The sequence below is a fragment of the Schistocerca nitens genome, chromosome 8 (assembly GCF_023898315.1).
Source record: "Schistocerca nitens isolate TAMUIC-IGC-003100 chromosome 8, iqSchNite1.1, whole genome shotgun sequence".
Lineage (NCBI taxonomy): Eukaryota > Metazoa > Arthropoda > Insecta > Orthoptera > Acrididae > Schistocerca > Schistocerca nitens.
The window spans coordinates 175590712-175612328 of record NC_064621.1 but is presented as its reverse complement, the minus strand read 5'-3'; the positions used below and the strand labels follow the sequence as shown (position 1 = coordinate 175612328).

At 44.3% G+C, this 21617-nt stretch overlaps 1 protein-coding gene and 1 non-coding gene across 2 annotated transcripts in view; both read right to left on the bottom strand.

The window, feature by feature from the left end:
• LOC126198705 (chondroitin sulfate synthase 1) overlaps window positions 1-21617 on the bottom strand; it is a 367470-nt gene that overhangs the window by 165520 nt on the left and 180333 nt on the right. The window lies entirely within an intron of this gene.
• On the bottom strand, window positions 7950-8022 carry Trnaa-cgc (transfer RNA alanine (anticodon CGC)). Its single transcript has one exon. It is a non-coding gene; the product is annotated as a tRNA-Ala (tRNA).

Here is a 21617-nt window from a genome sequence, read left to right as displayed (position 1 = left end):
ACCATACAGTAAAGCTGCATGCCCTCGGGAAAAATTACGGCTGTAGTTCCCCTTGCTTTCAGCCGTTCGCAGTACCAGCACAGCAAGGCCGTTTTGGTTATTGTTACAAGGCCAGATCGGCCAATCATCCAGACTGTTGCCCCTGCAACTACTGAAAAGGCTGCTGCCCCTCTTCAGGAACCACACGTTTGTCTGGCCTCTCAACAGATACCCCTCCGTTGTGGTTGTACCTACGGTACGGCCATCTGTATCGCTGAGGCACGCAAGCCTCCCCACCAACGGCAAGGTCCATGGTTCATGGGGGGACCTTCCCTAATGAATATCGAATTCAATATTTCCAGGTTCAGAGCTCTAATTAGTCGTCAACATCTCTTTAAAAGTATTTTGAGAGTAAAAGTCGATAACAATAAACCAAGTTCGCATTTTTAATTTTTTTCCTGGTGGCCATAAAATCGGTATTACGCTACTGAAAGTGCATTTCTATAGCTAAGTGTGTGCTAAAAAGTATCTTCAGGTTCTTGAGCCTACTTATACGTCACCATCTCTTCAAACGTATATTGTTAATATAAATCGACAGTAGTTAACAAATCTTGTGTAAGTAAACTGTTTATGTTCGTCCGCAGCTCGTGGTCGTGCGGTAGCGTTCTCGCTTCCCGCGCCCGGGTTCGATTCCCGGCGGGGTCAGGGATTTTCTCTGCCTCGTGATGACTGGGTGTTGTGTGATGTCCTTAGGTTAGTTAGGTTTAAGTAGTTCTAAGTTCTAGGGGACTGATGACCATAGATGTTAAGTCCCATAGTGTTCAGAGTCATTTGATCCATTTTTGTTTAGGTTTTTATGTTGGTAACGCCACGTAGCGCTCTGTATGAAAATCACTGACTGTCCTGTGTGCAGTCTGTGGCTGGTTTGCATTGTTGGAATATTCGCTATTGTAGTGTTGGGCAGTTGGATGTGAATAGCGCGTAGCGTTGCGCAGTAGAGTTGGGCAACACGATTCTTGTTCTCGATTCGATTCCTACGATTCAATCTCACATTGCGAATCGATTCCTACGATTCGTTCACGATTCTTTCACGATTCATTCTAGTCTGCGATGGCACGATTCTTACGGACTGCGAAACGTTCTACATCTTACTCACAGATGGCAGGACATGTCTAAAATTGTCAATGGGGTTAGAATCGAACTGTCATGATAAGATATGCCAGAAATAGTTTATTTGTGAGTAAACATGCATATGACGTCACAAGTGTGATTCTCGATTTATACGTGTAATGCCTTAATTGTTGAAAGGTCACGTTTGATTTGATTGCATCTATTGTTTTATTTCAGTGTGCCAGGAAAGAGGGGTCGATTTGTGTGGAAGGTGGTGCAAAATTACGTGGTATGCCAGTTTGGTTGTGTGGCTTGAACGTATCTAACTACAGACGTCTGTTTTATAGTAACAAAATCTAGCAGTGAGGCAGACGTGGTTTGGCTCATATCATCCTAAGTATTTCTGTGCTAAGATGTTTTTCGAAGTCTACATCACCCTTGTAATTCATAACGCAGCTGACAGCCATCCCACACAGCAAATTTAGCTTAACTTTCATTTCTTCTAAATACAAAGCATAGGTATTATGCTTTTAATTTGTCTGAGAACTTGCCGCTGTCACTACTATTTGCGTGAGAAGATGACATATTTCTAAACAATAGGATTCAATCGTATACAGCGACATTACTTCACTAAAATTTAATATGAATCTGAACACGATAACTTTCGAAAACTCGAAATTGAAATTATTAATTAAAAAGCTTTTGTTTCAAGACGGTATTACACGGCGGTCCGCTAAGAAAGGTAATGGTTAGAGAGCCTACATTCTCTCTATATAGGCTCTGTAATATTGGTCTAGTTCGACAGCCATTTAGTGGCGGCAGTGGTGGAACTAGCAGAATTAGCAAATTAGCAGTGAAGTAATGTCGCTGTATGCGATTGTATCCTACACTTTAGATGTATGTCGTCTTCTCACATAAATAGTAGTGGCAGAAGCAAGTTCTCAGACAAATTAAAAGCAAAATACCTATGCTTTGTATTTCGACGAAACAAAAGTTAAGCTAAATTTGCAGTGTGTGAGTGAGGGCTGACAGTTGCTTTATTGTGAAATATAAGATGCTGTGGAATTGGAAAGAGCACAGAAAAACGTAGGACGATACGAATCCGCGCATGTGCACTACATACGGATAGTAAATGGGAAATTACGCTCGTTCCCGTCAGCCCCCGCCAAATGTCAGCTTGGTTTTCACGAGTAATAGTACGGCCCACAAACTTCGTTTGTTCCTTCCGAGCTCCTTTGTTCACACGCATCCTCCACTTGACTGCCATCTGGCGGTCGTAATCATTCGGCATGATTCGGAAGGTTCCTTCGTAGCATAGCGTACTAAGAATCGATGAATCGTTGGAACTTGGAATCGTCACGACTCGGAAACACGCAATCGTTCTTACGATTCTTTTGAACGACGATTCGTCCGTATCACGATTCGATTCTTACGATTCTTTATTTAGAGTCGTTCAAATGAACGACTCATTCACGAATCGCCACAACTCTATTGCGCAGTTGGAGGTGAGCCGCCAGCAGTGGTGGATGTGGGGAGAGAGATGGCCGAATTTTGAGAGCGGACGATCTGGACGTGTGTCCCCTCAGAAAGAGTAAATTTGTAATACTGGATATCATGAACTGATTATATATATATGACTTTTGAACATTATTCAGGTATATACATTGTTTGTCCTCTTATCAAAATCTTTTATTTGCTAACTATGTCTATCAGTAGTTAGTGCCTTCAGTAGTTTGAATCTTTTATTTAGCTGGCAGTAGTGGCGCTCGCTGTATTGCAGTAGTTCGAGTAACGACGATTTTTGTGAGGTACGTGATTTGTGAAAGGTATAGGTTATTGTCAATCAGGGCCATTCTTTTGTAGGGATTATTGAAAATCAGACTGCGTTGCGCTAAAAATATTGTGTGTCAGTTTAGTGTTGATCAGAATAAGTAAAGAGAGGAATGTCTGAGTACGTTCAGTTCTGCTGAGCTGTTTGAAAATCAAATAACGTAAGAGGTTTATCGGCATAGCAATTCATAAATTTTTCTAAGGGGACGTTTCACTTGTTTGTGTTTTAATTATTTATTCCCTCCCACTTCTCTTGGTAATGCGCGTTATGGAAAATGCCTTGGTACTGCTAAAGTTAAAAATCCTAAACGTATTTCCTACCTGTTTTCTTTTTTAAGATAACATTTTAGCACAGATGAAGAGGGATTTTCTCTGCCTCGTGATGACAGGGTGTTGTGTGATGTCCTTAGGTTAGTTAGGTTCAAGTAGTTCTAAGTTCTAGGGGACTGATGACCATAGCTGTTAAGTCCCATAGTGCTCAGAGCCATTTTTGAACAGATGAAGAAATCGGCGAATCTCGTCAAACTGCTGCTCCTAAACAGACCGCGTCCCACGAGGCCGGAAAAGCACTTCCGGCGATGCTGTATCAGCTGTCGTGAAACCAGAGCGTCATACCGCCTCTCCTGTTTACGGGTACAACGAGCGCGGCAATTGCGGACCTCTTCGTAACACGAGACCGTCTCACGGCTGCGAGCGGAGGACCGCCACTTGGTCTGTAGCCAGGTGGAGAGCTCCGGGCGGGACGGACGTCCGCTCCACATTGGGGCTCGTCCTTGGGGTAGATTACCGCCCACAGTAACGAGCTTAATACCGCGGCAGCCTCTGCGTCTGTGGTGTCAAAGCGCTCCAGCAGGGCCCAGCGGTGGGGAACGATGACGCATCCGTTACGGTGTAAACAGGCCTACCTGGCCTTTAACGATTATAGAGACTGGGATGTTTCGAAATACACCACCACCGACTTGTCAACAAAAGTAGTAATAATATTACAAATCAAATTACCCAAACTGAGCGGAAATAAAATGAACGTATTTCATATACAGTGACTACTGCCAAATCGATTGCAACTGCCCTGTAAAATTAAAGGTTTTAAAATAAAAGTATTTGGTAAAAAAAGAAATATCCACATCTAATTACATACTGCGCAAGCCACCGTACGGTGCGTGGCCGAGGGTATCCCGTACCCTAACTAGTTATTTCCTTCGCTGTTCCACACGCAAAAGGAATGAGCGAAAAACGACCATCTATCTGCCTTCGTATGAGCCCTAATCACTGCAATCTTGTATTCACGGTTAACTCCAAATGTACGCTGGTGGCAGTAGACTCTTTCTGCAGTCAGCCTCTCCAAATTTTCTCAATAGTGTTCCTCGTAAATAACTTCTTGCCTCCAGAGATTCCCATCCGAGTTCCCGAAGCATCTCCGTAATACCTGTATGTTGTTCGAATCTACCGGTAACAAATCTAGCATGCCGCCTCTGAATTGCATTGATGCCTTCGTTTAGTTCGACCTGGTGCTATCCCAAATGCTCGACTTAAGAATAGGTCCCACCAGCATCCTCTATGCGGTCTCCTTTATAGCTAAACCACACTTTCCTAAAATTCTCCCAATAAAGTTGATCATTCGCCTTCCCTACCACACCCCCACACGCTCGCTCCATTTCATATCGCTTTGCAATGTTACGCCCAGATATCTACAAGACGTGACTGCGTCTAGCAGGACACTAGTGAAGCTGTATCCGAAAATTAGTGTTCATTTTTCTACTCATCCACATTAACTTACATTCTATAGTTAGAGCTTCCTGCCATTCATCAGACCAACTAGAAATTTTGTCTAAGTCATTTTGTGCCTTCCTACAGTCACTCAACTTCGACACCTTCCCGTACACCACAGCATCAGCAGCAAACAACCGCAAAATTGCTGCCCACCCTGTCCGACAGATAATTTACGTATATAGTAAATAACAGCGATCCTATCACACTTCCCTGGCTCACTCCTGACGATACCCTTGTCTCTGATGAACATTCGCCGTCGAGGACAGCATTCTGGGTTCTATTACTCAAAAAGTCTTCCAGCCCCCCACATATCTGGGAACCTATTCTGTATGCTCGTACCCCCCTCAACAGTCTGCATTGGCGTACCGTGTGAAATGCTTTCCATAAATCTGGGAATATGGAGTCTACCTGTTGCCCTGGCAGTATATCATGTGAGAAAAGGACAGGCTGAGATTAGCAAGAGCGTTGCTTTCTAAATCGTGCTGTTCGAGGACATAAGTTTACTGCCTCAAAAAAAAATTTACCATATTCGAACTGAGAATATGTTCTAGGATTCCGCAGCAAAACGATGTTAGGGATGTTTCCAGAATGAGATTTTCACTCTGCAGTGGAGTTAGCGCTAATATGAAACTTCCTGGCAGATTAAAACTGTATGCCAGGCCGAGACTCACACTCGGGACCTTTGCCTTTCGCGGTCAAGTGCTCTACCAACTGAGCTACCCAAGCACGACTCACGCCCCGTCCTCACAGCTTTACTTCTGCCAGTACCTCGTCTCCTACCTTCCAAACTTTACAGAAGCTCTCCTGCGAAACTTGCAGAACTAGCACTCCTGAAAGAAAGGATATTGCGGAGACATGGCTTAGCCACAGCCTGGAGGATGTTTCCAGAATGAGATTTTCACTCTGCAGCGGAGTGTGCGCTGAAATGAAACTTCCTGGCAGATTAAAACTGTGTGTCGGACCGCGACTCGAACTCAGGACCTTTGCCTTTCGCAGGCAAGTGCTCTACCCTTCTGAGCTACCCAAGCACGCCCCGTCCTCACTGATGTGTCGGCAGCTGGGCCAACACCTTGTAGATAGAGGTGGCTTAAAAGGCACGCTAGACTAACGCAGACGGGCGTGAAGTACTGGAACAGGATACGTAATTAATGCTATGAAGAAAAGTACGTAGCTGGTATAATACTTATCTTTAATTAATCATTGTGGTACATCGCACAAAGGTGACTTTAACGTAGCCATTAACTTAGCTGAAGGCTATTCTGTCTCTCGGCTGATGAGAGAGAAAGGCTTCGTACGTCTAGTCGCTAGCTCTGTCGTCCGTACAACTGGGGTGAGTTCGAGTCAGTCTCTCGAGACCTGCCTTGTGGTGGCGCTAGGTTTGCGATCACACAGTGGCGACACGCGGGTCCGACATGTACTACAGGACCGCGGCCGATTTAAGCTACCACCTAGCACGTGTGGAGTCTGGCTGTGACACCACACTCACAGCTTTACTTCTGCCAGCACCTAAACTTTACAGAAGCTCTCCTGCGAACCGTGCAGAACTAGCACTCCTGAAAGAAAGGATATTGCGGAGACATGGCTTAGCCACAGCCTGGGGGATGTTTCCAGAATGAGATTTTCACTTTTCAGCGAAGTATGAGCTGATATGAAACTTCCTGGTAGTAAAACTGTGTGCCCGACCGAGACTCGAACTCGGGACCTTTGCTTTCGCGGGCAAATGCTGCCCTTTTTCCAGTCGCTTCGGACTTTGCACTGGGTGAGAGATTCTCGATACATACAAGCTAATTAAGGGCTCAATGCCGTTGTAAAACCAAATTGGTATTCTATCCACACCTGACGACTTATTTGGTTTCAACTCTTTCGCTGTTTTTCTACGGCAGGGATGCTTATTACTATGTCGTCCATATGGGGGTCTTTTGTACGGTCAAACGACGGTATTTGTACGATTCTCCAGCATGAGCGATTTCTTAAACGCGAAATTTAAAACTTCCGCTTTCGTTTTGCTATCTTGACCTGTCACACCAGACGAGTCACGAGTAACTAGATAGAAGCCCTAGACTCGCTTAGCGAGTTTACATGGGACCAGAATTTTCTCGGGTTCTCTGCCAGAGTATTTTGCTAAGGTATGACAGTGGAATTAGTAGTATGCTTCGCGCATAGATCTTTTCACAGACACACGAATCTCTATTAAGCTTTATTTGCGTTTTCTTTTTGACTCTAGAGTGCAACAGCCTCTGATTCCTCTGCACTCTGCGAATTCCGTTGTTAAACGACGTACACTCAAAGTAAACGCACGAACGAATTAAATTGTTGTGTTACTATTTACACACTATTTTACAGTGACTTTTTATTGTATACTAGTCGTTTTAAAGACACTTACACATCATCAAATTTATTTACATTAGATTATGTTCGCCTGGATGCTATTACATGCTCACACAAAACATTGGCACAAGACCCACAACGATGTAGACAGGTTGCAATTAGACAAAACACAAATATCTATGCGTACACATAACTTTCAAGTTATGTAAGGCTATGAAAGCTACTCAAGAGTATGGTAGGAGAGATGTTTTCTCTCGGAGAACATTAACAGTACATTCTTCAGTCACATAGAAAAGGCGCTCCTTCAGCGACACATTTTAAACAATAGCAAGGTTCATTCTTTGGTGTCTGTGGAGTATCCCAATACCTGTATGTATGTTACCATATAGGCGATTACATGCAAACATTATGAAAGATGCAACTGTATTTTCTGTAATTGTTCCGAGTCTGAAAGTGCCTGTCCGCCTGCTTCTCTCTCTCTCTCTCTCTCTTTACCACGCAACACAAGTCGATAGCATCTTTCTGCCTCGTCTGTTTGTAACGTGCACCTTGGGGCGAGTGAAGAAAATTTGGTGTTGGTTTTCATGTTACTTCAGGTTTATTGTGGAGACCACGTCTAGTATTACGTTAACAAGCTGCTGCGATAGCTTTCTGAGCGTATAAATATTTCTAGGCTGTCTCTGCGTAAACAGAACGCTACATGCACCCGCCTTCTTGCTTGCTCACCATTGTAATTACAGGGTGCCTGTGTACTGATGTTCGAGGAGGAGGAGGAGGAGGAGATTAGTGTTTAACGTCCCGTCGACAACGAGGTCATTAGAGACGGAGCGCAAGCTCGGTGAGGGAAGGAAATCGGCCGTGCCCTTTCAAAGGAACCATCCCGGCATTTGCCTGAAGCGATTTAGGGAAATCACGGAAAACCTAAATCAGGATGGCCGGAGACGGGATTGAACCGTCGTCCTCCCGAATGCGAGTCCAGTGCGCTAACCACTGCGCCACCTCGCTCGGTCTACTGATGTTCGAAGTATACAGCGTTATCTGCCAAACACGAAGTATCACTTGTTCTAGTCATGTTTTGTAAGTCACGGTATTAGTCTCATTCATCTTTAAGAACAGCAGTATCATAGTGAACTTAGTGTAACATGAAAATGACCATAAACTGCGCTCCAGACACTTCTTGAACCGCTGTTGGAAGAGAGATTTTCTACGTACGCTAGCTTATACGCCTATCTGTGAGATGTTTTCTACGTAGGCTAACAAGCCCCAGTATGACATGGTGTGCATGGTAAGAAACGTAAAACTTTCACCTAATCATGTTTTAGTGGATTGCGGTGCTAACATTCGCGGCTCTATAAACAAATCAACGGTCTGCAACGTTTCTCCAAGGAGCGCGTCTCCGAATTCGTTTTTCATCATGCCTAGTGAATGAGGACCGCAAACGCTGGAACAGTACTCTAGAATTGGTTGCACGGCAATCTCGCATGCGATTTCTTTTAGAGATGTTCTGGACTCTCCAGAATCATCCCGACAAATCAAGGAAGGATCCAGGGTTCGGTTTAACTTGTTGACGACAAATCTGTTGTGTTCTTTCTCTTTGTTGTAGGAGATTATGTTCCATTTATCCACATTTAAAGAAAGCTGCCATTTATTATAACAAAGAGAAAGTTTGATCAAATCTTTCTGCATTTCGTCGAGTTCATCCAACGAGAAACCATCGTTAGTGAAATATCTGATAGTGCTGCCGTCGCTGTCTGATAAATCGTTTAGGCAAATCGAGAACGTTAGAAGCATTTCAAATTAGGATGGCTGATTGGGATTTGAACCCGCCCTTTTTGAATACATGTCCAGTAGGTGAACCACTGTGTCATCTCTCTCGGTAAAGGCAACTGCGAATAACGGTCCATCTGCGCGAACCAGAGCAAAGGCGCCTGCTCGCAGCAGCAGAGCCCCTAGCGCAGCGCCGGGCAGACACAAAGCCGCAGCCAGCGGGACATAACAAAGGCAGAGGGGGCTGCCATTGTGGCCAGGTAGAGCACGGCACGGGGGGCCGCTCCAGCCCCACGGCCCGCTCCGTTTCGCTGGATGCTGCGGTCCGGCGCTCCCTCCCAAGAGATGTTCATTCTCGATTGTCCGAGTCAAGAGAACGCACGCGCGAACAATAAGACTGCGTTCGCAAGTTAATGTCCGCGACAGTGTCTCGGATTTACCGACTACAGCTCGGTCACCCGCAGGTTCGTCTGTCACCACGTTTGCGTCACACGCAACTTAGGGAAGGCATGAACTAAAAATCAAATAAAAACAGTCTCGGTCGCGTTTGCAGATTTTTTATTTGCTGGCAACCGGTTTCGGCCCCTTCCTCAGGCCATCTTCGGGCTTTTCACTGCCATTATGGCTGCTAGGGACGGCAGATGCAGCGAGAAGTACGGTTGTCACTAACTTCTACGGAGCTCGCGATAGAGACTGTTTTTATTTGATTTTTAGCATTTTATAACGATAGCTGTGTTCCAATCACAGAATTCCTTCCAAAATTTCGAAGACAAAAACAATTTTCGGAAGACTGATTTTCCCTGGTGTGTTTACATCCTGGCCCTTAATCGATTTTGCTGTCCGAATCAGATACCAGGTTATTGCAGCCGCGGATCTGAGGGGTGGGGGAGGAGGTGGAGGGGGGGGGCGGAGGTGTCATGGTCATGAGGCTCAATTTAGTAGAAGCGTATAAACACTGATGTACAAAAGATGAGGAAGAAGCTAACTTTCGCGTGATATGTAACTGCAAAGTAATATAGCTGGATGAAACTTGGACCATACTTAGTAAGAAATGATACAATACAGTACAAAAGTAACTGAGAGAAATACGCAATGAAATGCACAGAACCAACAAATGGTTCAAATCGCTCTGAGCACTATGGGACTTAACTTCTGAGCTCATCAGTCCCCTAGAACTTAGAACTGCTTAAACCTAACTAACCTAAGAACATCACACACATCCATGCCCGAGGCAGGATTCGAATCTGCAACCGTAGGGGCCGCGCGGTTCCAGACTGTAGCACCTAGAACCGCTCGGCCACCCCAGCCGGCACAGAACCAACACTTTGAGTCAAGGACGACAATTACACTGAAGTCACCGCGATTTATGATGATCCCCTGGAGATTACAAAAGCCAAGGCGTGGTTTTTAATAGGGTATGTGATCACCATAGACAGCAGTTTATGTTCTGCAGCCTTCCGCTGTGGCCGAGCCGTTCTAGGTGCTTGTCCGGAACCGCGCTGCTGCTACGGTCGCAGGTTCGAATCCTGCATCGGGCATGGATGTGTGTGATGTCCTACGGTTAGTTAGCTTTAAGTAGTTCTAAGTTCTAGGGGACTGCCGGCCGAAGTGGCCGTGCGGTTAAAGGCGCTGCAGTCTGGAACCGCAAGACCGCTACGGTCGCAGGTTCAAATCCTGCCTCGGGCATGGATGTTTGTGATGTCCTTAGGTTAGTTAGGTTTAACTAGTTCTAAGTTCTAGGGGACTAATGACCTCAGCAGTTGAGTCCCATAGTGCTCACAGCCATTTGAACCATTTTTTCTAGGGGACTGATGACCTCAGATGTTGTCCCATAGTTGTCTGAGTCATTTGAACCATTTTTGAACGAACTTGGACAACAGTCACTGTATTGTTGTCAGTATAGAAGAACTCCCTTTTAGAGGTATGCAAATTACTCAAGATTTATTGTTTAAACAGTTAATATGGAGTACATGAAATGATTACATTTACGGATCAATAGTACACGCGGTTTTGAGGTAGCAGGTATCGACCGACGCTGGTGTAGCCTCCACAGGCAGCAGTGCAAGTGCAGACTCTGCCACCCAGTCGATCGTAGAGAATGCTGTTCTGGGAAGCGTTATGCCACGCCTCCTCGACCTGTTCACTTGATTCTGTAAAAGTTGTTGGTTGACGAGTCTCACGAGTCACTTTTCGTCCCATCACAGCCCACACGTTCTCGATTGGAGACAGGTCCAGAGATCGTACTGGCCAGTGAAGTTTCTGCACGTCTTTCAGAGAACGTTGATTTTCACGGGAAGTGTGTGGGCGAGCATTATCCTGTTAGAAAAACGCATCACTTCCCTGTACCAAGAACAGTGAAAGAACGTGTCTAATACCCTTCTGCTCGAAAGCAGCGCTGATTAGCATCCTCTCCAGATACACCGAAGGTGAACTAGATGGGCACCTTATCGCATTCCAGACCATAAGGTCTGGGATAGGGCCAGTATATCTTGGACAAATGAACTCTACGAGACAGCGCTCACCAGCTGTACGCGCAAACGACCATCACTTGAAGACCACGGCGCGCCATTCCATCTCCCAGGTGATCCTCTGATGGCACCAGTCGAGCCGAGCTCATCGATGCTGTGACGTGAATGGAGGACGGGCTAGAGATGTGTGTGCTTGTGGTCCCACTGCTAATAACCGGTTCTCAACGGTTGGTGTTAACACGTCAGGATTCACAAGCCCGCTTATCTCTGCTGTGGTAGCTGTACATTCTTCCACTGCTGCCCTGCGGGTTTGAGAATGTTCACGCGACCACTGGTACCAGCATCGTTGCACAACTGACGCTCCACGTCCACCTTGGGTGGCAATCCTTTGAAAGGACCATCCCGCCACTCTGTGGGCCACAATCTGATCCTTTTGAAACTCACTCAGTGGGCTGTAGGAAACACGAGTGCGTCTCCGTAGCATTGTTGCCTACTTCCTTCACATTTTTGCACCTCAATGAGCCTTCTGACTGTGAGCATTCCCTATTGTGGGGTAGACACAGATGGAGCTCTGGTAGCTAGCTATGCCACGACGCTCTCTGTTGGGGGACGACGTAGGTGGTTGGTTGGGTCATTGGTTTCTGGGTTGATTGGTTGATTTGGGGAAGGGGACCAAACAGCGATGTCATCGGTTCCATCGGATTAGGGAAGGACGGGGAAGGAATTCGACCGTGCCCTTTCAAAATAACCATCCCGGTATATGCCTGGAGCGATTTAGGGAAATCACGGAAAACCTAAATCAGGATGGCCGCCGCCGCCGACTCTGAAACCATTTTCAGTAGGTCTATCAGATGGCATATGCTCTAATCGCATCAAAATCAACGTCTTCTTTCCAGTGCGCAATTTTTTTTTTGGGGGGGGGGGGGGGCATAGTATTTCTTGTGTGGTGGTAATATTATGAAGGACCATAAAAGCTACTGATCGTCTTTGCAGAGGGAGTTCTCGTAAAGTAAAAATACGCATTTATCCATAGCCCCTAAGTATCATCTTATCAATTCGCAACATAACCGAAATAATTTAGTTACCTTCGAATCTCTCTGTTAGTCGAATACATCAATGAAGTTGAAATTATATGAGAAATGCTTGTAGGTACCTTCGAGCAAAGGATCTGTAGTTGTCTGTTACACACCAGATACCTACAGCGTATATTGTTCCTGCGGTTTGATGAAAACCGCAGGTGGATCAACACTGTATCTCTTTTCATTTGGAAACTGAAGAGCGGAACCCGAAAAGTAACAGAGAGGAGACTTCAGACCGCTACCGTAGCTACCGTATGTCGCACGTGATGAAATGAAGTCGACCCTAGACACTACTGACGCATATTTCCTAAACACGTAACGCTGATCAGGCATTTAATACTCAAATGATTCCATTTCAAGCAGTATTACACGTTTCTTTTTTCTACTGATTCGAAATTTTGGCTCTAAATTGAGACAACGTCAGCAGCGTACTGCACTTAATAATTTCTGTTTTCAAGACGAGGAAATCGCTTGTTGGACTTCAAAGTCTGTTTCTTTGTCACCCGTACTAAAATACTAAGAGACAAGTTTGGTTGAAAGTTTCTGTGCTCTTTCTCTCTCTCTCTCTCTCTCTCTCTCTCTCTCTCTCTCTCTCTCTCGCTCACACACACACACACACACACATACACACACACACACGTAATTGGAAAGTAGATTACGTCGTTACTCAAGACAGTGCATTAACGCGACAGAGAAGAGAGTAAAGTAGTAAAACACAACGAGTGGTGAACAGAAGTGTGTGTGTGTGTGTGTGTGTGTGTGTGTGTGTGTGTGTGAAAGAGAGAGAGAGAGAAAGAGGGGGGGGTGACGGGGAGTGAGGGGGGCGGAGGATGAGACGGATGACCAAGCGCTACAGCCTGACATTCCCCTAGACGGCTCATCCAGTCACGAACCACAGTTTATTGGACAATTTTGTAAGGTAGTATATTCGTGCAAACATAAGGGAAACCAAAGCACGACTTGTAAGAAGTGAAAGCGTGTGGAGTTTTGCGAAATTAATGGGAAGTGCATAAAAATGAGGCTAAAGGGGAAAAAGCCGAAAAAATGGTAGCAGAATGAAATCAAGGTTTTTCCAACTACAGTGGAAAAGCTGTTGTCTTCGGACCAGTTAAAAACATCAATGAACACCAAAATCAAATTTCAGTACGCTTAAGACCTAATTCGTAACATCACAAATGTTCAGCGATAATCACTCTCTCTCCAGGTCATACTCGCGGTAAAATGCGTTCTAAAGCAAGGCAACGCGACGGCGAAGGTAGCCGAGTAAATTTTTCCCTTCACAAACACCACAGGGAAAAATCACCCGGGGGGAAAACTGGAGAACGAAGTAACAAGGCACAAAAAAAAGGTATGTTGCATGTAGCTACCGACCTATCAATCCATCGACTTGGCAACCGACGGCATTGACATGCCAGTGTGGTGGGACCCTGTTCTGTTGTCGTCCAAATGCGCCCTTTGTATGGTACCCACGTAAGCTCACCGGACAAAATGTCACCACCTTATAAGGGCATACTGATCGATTTGGAGCGCTGTAGATGCTCTAGAAATGGCATTTGACAATCACGCGACCCTTCATCTCTGACGTAAGTCGCACTAGTGAAGTGCTGTGTATGTGCCAGCCGGCTGTGTGTTTTCAGCGCGACAAAATGGGTCGACATGAAGACGTGACAGAATGGCAGAAAGGAGCTATGTTCTTTGGCTCTGCCCATGACCATACCGTGAATGAAGTTGCCCGAACTGTTGATGTATCAACGCAGACTGTCCGACGTGTCTGTAACCCTCCCTTTCGCTGCTACGGGCGTCGTCTCCGCGTTCCATGGTGAGGGCGGCTTTTACTGTGGCTGTACTGCTCGTCAGATGCTGATGCTTGTTCTGAGGGACGGCGTTCCGGCAGATATGAAATACTTATCATCCAATTCTAAGAAAACTATTAGGTGAAAAAAGTTATTATTGTCCATCTTACTATCTGATGTGCGCTACCGATAACGAACTGAATTTCCATTCGTTATACGTCATACTTGTTGCGCTGCATCAAATCAAGTAAAGCTTGCACAAAATTTGAAACAGTTTGCAGAGGTAAAAACGCATTGCATTAGTTTTACATATGACTCATTTTGGTTCATACATGGCAGTGAATGAAATGTAGAGAACATATGCCGGCCGCGGTGGTCTCGCGGTTCTAGGCGCGCAGTCCGGAACCGTGCGACTGCTACGGTCGCAGGTTCGAATCCTGCCTCGGGCATGGATGTGTGTGATGTCCTTAGGTTAGTTAGGTTTAAGTAGTTCTAAGTTCTAGGGGACTGATGACCACAGCAGTTGAGTCCCATAGTGCTCAGAGCCATTTGACCATTTTGAAGAGAACATATCGAAATTTTAATTAAAATTGATAGCAGAAACAAATTTCGTTTCGTTCTCGAGTTACTGATTTTTATTTCCGAAGGAGGATCTCGTGCCACGCGTCGATTTCCGTCCTTAGGCATCGCGAATCATGTGGTCCTATCAATCGTCATATTTCATAAACAATTCAAGATACCGAAACGAGTTTTTTTCAAATGATTGCACGCAAGAGGTATATACCTAACATAATACTCGAAACTTTTTTATCCGTCGAGATACGGATGTAACTCGTCCGTAGCAGTGGAAGGTCGGCGGCTGAGGACGCATGCAGACGTCAATAGCACAATAAGAAAACACAACTGGTGAGTGTATACACATTCACAGCACTTAGTGAACTGAGGAGCAGGACGTTAATATACGTCCACAGCAGTGAAAGGGATAAGGACTAGCGCCCCATTCATAGCTACGTAACGTGGCACAACAGTCGTCGTAAAAAGATCTTAACTGGGACACAATTCTTTTCAAATCCGGCAGGGATAGCTGCTGTTAGTGAATGCTGGTTGATCTCAGCTATTTCCCCAGTCGACGTTGTGAAAAGGAACTGCATGTAATTGACATCTGGATTAGGATATCTCGCAAAAGGCCACAGCTCACAGTTCCCTTCAGTTGGCTGAACAATACAGAAACTGGTTAGCAGCTGACCGTAGGCACGTAGTGTGGTCCGACAAGCTGCCACGTTGCATCTTTTCAAATGACGCCAGGTGTCGAGTGCACAGACAACCCAAAGAGGCAGTGAGTGGACGGTGTAGTTCAGACCAAAATGGTTCTCTGTTGTTTTAGAGGTGTTTTTCGTACCTCGACTTGGGCCAGTCATTCAAGTTGCAGCGAACAAGATGTTTGGTTCCACATTCTCGGTGACCAATGTTGCCACTCCTTCTACGTCTTCATGATGAGTATGCTGAGGACACTCCTGTCATCCAAGATGACAATAGCAGAGTCAACAGGGATGCATGCGTATGTTTCTGATTTGCGTACACTCAGGAATCGTATTACATATCGAGTGGCCCGATAAGTTACCCGATCTTAACCCCACAGAAAATGCCTGGAGATATGTGGAACAGCAGTTGAAACGTAGCAATCAGCGTACCTACAGCTACCTCTTCATGACAACTTTGCAACTCAGTGCCTGAAGGAGGGCTCTTCGGGCCAACTTCAGAGCATTTTGTAACGCCGGAAATGCATATCCTCCTATTTCCATCTATTGCACTGCAAATTTTTTTCCTTATTTTGTTACCTGAAGATATAACATTTCTGTGTCTTTGTATATTGTAATTGTTTTACTATTTGTATATATTTATGCATTTATGTCGATTTATAATTGGTTTGTTTTGTGAATATTATTTGTATTTATACGCTGGGTCTGGCCTAGGGAAAACTATGCTATCGAACGAATACATCGATAGGTCGTGTGGAGAACCAAAGTGTTTAGGATCTTTGGTAGTGTTAACTCTGCCGCGTGGAGCGCGGGCAGAGCAGGGAGAGTCTGGCTGGAGTAGCGAGTGGAGCAGGTGTTGTGTGACGCTCCTGCGAGTTGCCGCGCTTTCGGGGTTTGGCAGCATGTAATTGCGCTCGACTTGCTATAATCGTTTCTGACACGGTGTCGCGGACGGGAAGCATTAGCTGGCGTACATCAAGAGCCCGTTTCGTCTGGTGACCGTGTCGAGAAGAAGGCGCGCAAACAACCAGCTTCTGCAACAGCGACGGCCGACAATGAGTGACTGGCGCCACCTCTTCGATCGACGGCTTCAAACCTTCAATCAACCAACAAGGAAGACTGAAAGCATGTAAAGTTTTAGAATTGTATGGCAGACATATTTTCAAACTATTCCATTACCATCACTAAAATACAGCAACTTAGCATGAACATTTGTTGCTCATTGTCCCAATTGCATTGCCAAGCAGGGTCCCTTCCTTTTCCGAAATGAACCCGAGTGTCGTTGAAATTCAAACGCCAGCATTAAAATAATATAATTCAATTTCACTGCCTTAATTTCAAAGTTCAGTTAAAGTATTCATAGCTGGCTACAATATTTAGATTACACGAGCACAAATTAAGAGTGCGAGTTTTGTTAGCATATTTTAGCTTACCTGTGACTGCAGCTCAGCTTGGTACGTACTAAATTTTACTATTGTTAATTGTTCAGAATCATTTAATTCAAGTTCGAAGTTAAATCTCTTATTTCTAAATTGCGTAGATTCAAGTAGCTTTTGAAATGATTGTTGAGGTAGTCCAAGACTAACCGTATTTTACTGAATTTCGATGTGCTTCAGAAAGAAAGCTCACTATTAACTTCAGTCACTAAATTAACTTTCGATTTTCCGGTTTTATTAATTCTTTTGCTAAATTAAGTCAGAGTGTAGCGAAATTTATTACTTCTGACAAACTTTCAGTTTTCACACTACACGTGTCAACCTTCAGTTGCCACGCTTCTAGTGCTAATTATATGTGTAATAACCTTTCTTTTTCAGTTACTATAGTAATTGTCCTTAGGACTGGCGACCGTAATTTCCCCCAAATCTCAAATATCTAATTACCGCTAGTTAATTGTTAACGTAACGGCCGCACATTTACTTTCTTTATTAACTTTACCCCTTTTCAAAATTAATTTCCACCAGTTTCATTTGCATTTTTGCTTTCATTTAGATGTAACCCTTTCCTCCCTCTTTACCGACAGATTAACTTCGGTGACGATTGCTTTCCCAAATTTCCATTAGGTACACGCGGTTTAATTTTTCACTGTCATTAAGATCGATAAGTGAGGGGGAGGTTACAATTTCTCTACGTTCCACTCTATAACAGCGCTTGGAAAAAGCAAACGCTTAAATATTTCTGGACGAGCTCTCATTGATGATCATTTATCCCTATGTAGGCTGGCGATAATGATATATTTTCACATTAAGAGGAGAAAGTTGGTAGTTGAAACTTAGGGAAAAGATCTCACCACAACGAAAAACGCCTTCATTTTAATTACTGCCGTCCCACCACGCTTATCGTATACGTGACACTCTCTCCCCTACCACGCAACAGTAAAAAAAAATTAAAATAAAATAATAAATAAAATATACTGAAGAAGGAACATACAGGCTAAGAGCAAATAGTGAAATTCAACAATACACCAGCATATATTCAGATATGAAAAAACGCAGATTAAAATTTTATGGGCATATTAAAAGAATGGATGCTACCAGACTAACTAAACAAGTAGTGGAATTCTACGAAAATCGAAGTAAAGCTAAATTTGAGACAATAAAATGGATTGCTGCTATAAAAGAGGACATGAAAGAGGCAGATATAAAACAAGATGAAATTCAAGACAGAAAATTATTTAGGCAAAAAATTCATGACTGGGTAGTTGGTCAAGCTGAAAAACCAAAGAAAACTGGAACCACATGGTCTGATGAAAGGAAAAGAGCTCATTCCGAGAGAATGAAAACAATTTGGACAGAGAGAAAGTCTAAAAGAAAATAACTGAATGCCCCGTGATTGTACTTCGCGTGGTCCAGTAGGGCCCAAACGTGAATAATAATAATAATAAATAAAAAATATCGAACTGCCCTTCTTTGAACTTTTTCTGTGTCCTCTGTCAATCGCGTCTGGTATGTAACCCATACAACACAGTAACACTCTAGGAGAGGACGAACAAGCATAGTGCAGGCAGTCTGTTTAGTAGACATGTTGCATCTTCTGAGTGTTCTGCCAATAAAACGTAGTCTTTGGTTTGCGTTTCCTACGACATGATCTATGTGATCGTAACAAATTAAGTTGCTCGTAATTGTAATCCCGAAATATTTAGTCGAATTGTCAGCTTTTAGATTCGTGTGATTTACCATGTAATCGAAATTTAACGGATTTCTTTCTGTATTCATGTGGATGACCTCGCACTTTTCCTTACTGAGGGACAACATGAACTTTTCGCGACATTCGGATATCGTGTCTAACTCATTTTGCAATTGGCATTCGTCTTCTGATAATTTTGGATCCAGTCGCACAACTGAAGCGATGTTCAATAGGCACGCCATTTGATTAGAACTCACTTGTGAGGAACAGTGTGAAAAGCATCCTGGAAACCTAGAAATATGGAATCAATTTGAGATCCCCTGTCGATGACACTCATTACTTCGTTTGAATAAAGAGCTAGTTGTGTTTCACAAGGAGGATATTTCCCGACACCTTCGAGGTAATTGATAACGGTCGAGAACAGTTCCAAAACACTACTGCAAATCGACTTTAGTGACATAGGCTTGTAATTTAGTGGATTACTCCTACAACCATTCTTGAATATTGGTGTGACCTGTGCAACTTTCCAGTCTTTTGGTACAGACTTTTCGTCGACCGACCGGTTGTAAATGACTGCTAAGTAAGGTGCTATTCTATCAGCATACTCTGAAAGGAACCTTATTGGTATGCTATTTGAACCGGAACCCTTGCCGTAATAAGTGCTTTAGTTGCTTCACTACACCGCGAATATCAACTTGTAAGTTAGGTCAGCAGTTGTTCTCGATTCGATTTCTGGAATATTTACTTCGTCGTCTTTGGTGAAAGTATTTCGGAAAACTGTGAGTAATAACTCCACTTTAGTGGCGCTGTCATCGGTTCAAATGGTTCAAATGGCTCTGAGCACTATGGGACTTAACATCTCAGGTCATCAGTCCCCTAGAACTTGGAACTACTTAAACCTAACTAACCTAAGGACATCACACACATCCATCGGTAATATTATCATTGGTATTGCGCAGTGAAGATATCGACTGCGTCTTACCACTCGGGTACTTTACATATGACCAAAATCTGTTTGGATTTTCTGACAGGTTTCGAGACAGTATCATAATGGGAACTAATAAAAGCATCTAGCAGATGTTAAGTTTCAAGCATCAGTAAAACATCGCCAGTTTTGGAGATTTTGTGTTCTTATAGATATGGCATGCATTTTTCGTTGCTTCTGAAACAGTGTTCTGACCTGTTTGGTATACCATGGGGGATCATCACCATCTTTTATTAATGTGTTTGGTATAAATTTCTCAAATACTATATCTTTGAATTTAAGCCACCATCTCGTCTATACTTGCATAGTTAGTTGGGCAGGGGTGGATGCATCAAGCAAATTTTATCTGCTTATATATATATATATATATATATATAACATTACCGAATGTATGTATTTCGTAAACCACATCAAATACTGACGAATCGATTCCACAGACCGAACGTGAGGAGAGGGGCTAGTGTAATTGGTTAACACAAACCATAAAAAAATGCACGGAAGTATGTTTTTTAACACAAACCTACGTTTTTTAAATGGAACCACGTTAGTTTTGTTAGCACATCTGAACATATAAACAAATACGTAATCAGTGCCGTTTGTTGCATTGTAAAATGTTAACTACATCTGGAGATATTGTAATCTAAAGTTGACGCTTGAGCACCACTCCTCCACTGTTCGATCGTGTGTATCGGAGAGCACCGAATTACTTAGGGATCCAAAGAGAACGGTGATGGACCTTAGGTACAGAAGAGACTGGAACAGCACATTACGTCCACATGCTAACACCTTTTTATTGGTCTTTTTCACTGACGCACATGTACATTACCATGAGGGGTGAGGTATACGTACACACGTGGTTTCCGTTTTCAATTACGGAGTGGAATAGTGTGTGTCCCGACATGTCAGGCCAATAGATGTTCAATGTGGTGGCCATCATTTGCTGCACACAATTGCAATCTGGCGTAATGAATGTCGTACACGCCGCAGTACATCTGGTGTAATGTCGCCGCAGACTGCCACAATACGTTGTTTCATATCCTCTGGGGTTGTAGGCACATCACGGTACACATTCTCCTTTAACGTACCCCACAAAGTCCAGAAGTGTAAGATCAGGAGAACGGGCTGGCCAATTTATGCGTCCTCCACGTCCTATGAAACGCCCGTCGAACATCCTGTCAAGGGTCAGCCTAGAGTTAATTGCGGAATGTGCAGGTGCACCATCATGCTGATACCACATACGTCGACGCGTTTCCAGTGGGACATTTTCGAGCAACGTTGGCAGATCATTCTGTAGAAACGCGATGTATGTTGCAGCTGTTTGGGCCCCTGCAATGAAGTGAGGACCAATGAGGTGGTCGCCAATAATTCCGCACCATACATTTACAGTCCACGGTCGCTGTCGCTTTACCTGTCTGAGCCAGCGAGGATTGTCCACGGACCAGTAATGCATGTTCCGTAGATTCACTGCCCCGTGGTTTGTGAAACCCGCTTCATCGGTAAACAGGTAGAACTGCAACGCATTCTCTGTTAATGCCCATTGACAGAATTGCACTCGATGATTAAAGTCATCACTATGTAATTGCTGATGTAGCGACACATGAAACGGGTGAAAGCGGTGACGATGCAGTATGCGCATGACGCTACTTTGACTCAGTCCACCGGCTCTCGCAATGTCCCGTGTACTCATGTGTGGGTTCATGGCAACAGCAGCTAACACACCAACTGCACCCGCTTCTCCTGTGACGGGCCTGTTACGGACCCGTTTGCGTGCTACGACCATACCTGTTGCATACAGTTGGCGGTAAATGTTTTGCAATGTGCGGCACGCTGGATGCTCTCTGTCCGGGTAGCGTTCTGCATACACCCTGCAGGCTTCAGCTGCATTTCGTCGCCACTCGCCATAGATGAGTATCATCTCCGCCTTTTCAGAGTTGGAATACACCATGGTCACAGTTCCTACAACACTACACTATCACAGACGTCTGGTACCACGGTGTACTACAGTTGGTCTGCGTGCGGAGACGAATGCAGAATAACAATAGCAGGAAGCGCTACATGCGGACACTGCGACAGCTAGACCAAACCACAACAGTGCACTGCAGCCACTCTCGTAAACACGGTCGTCA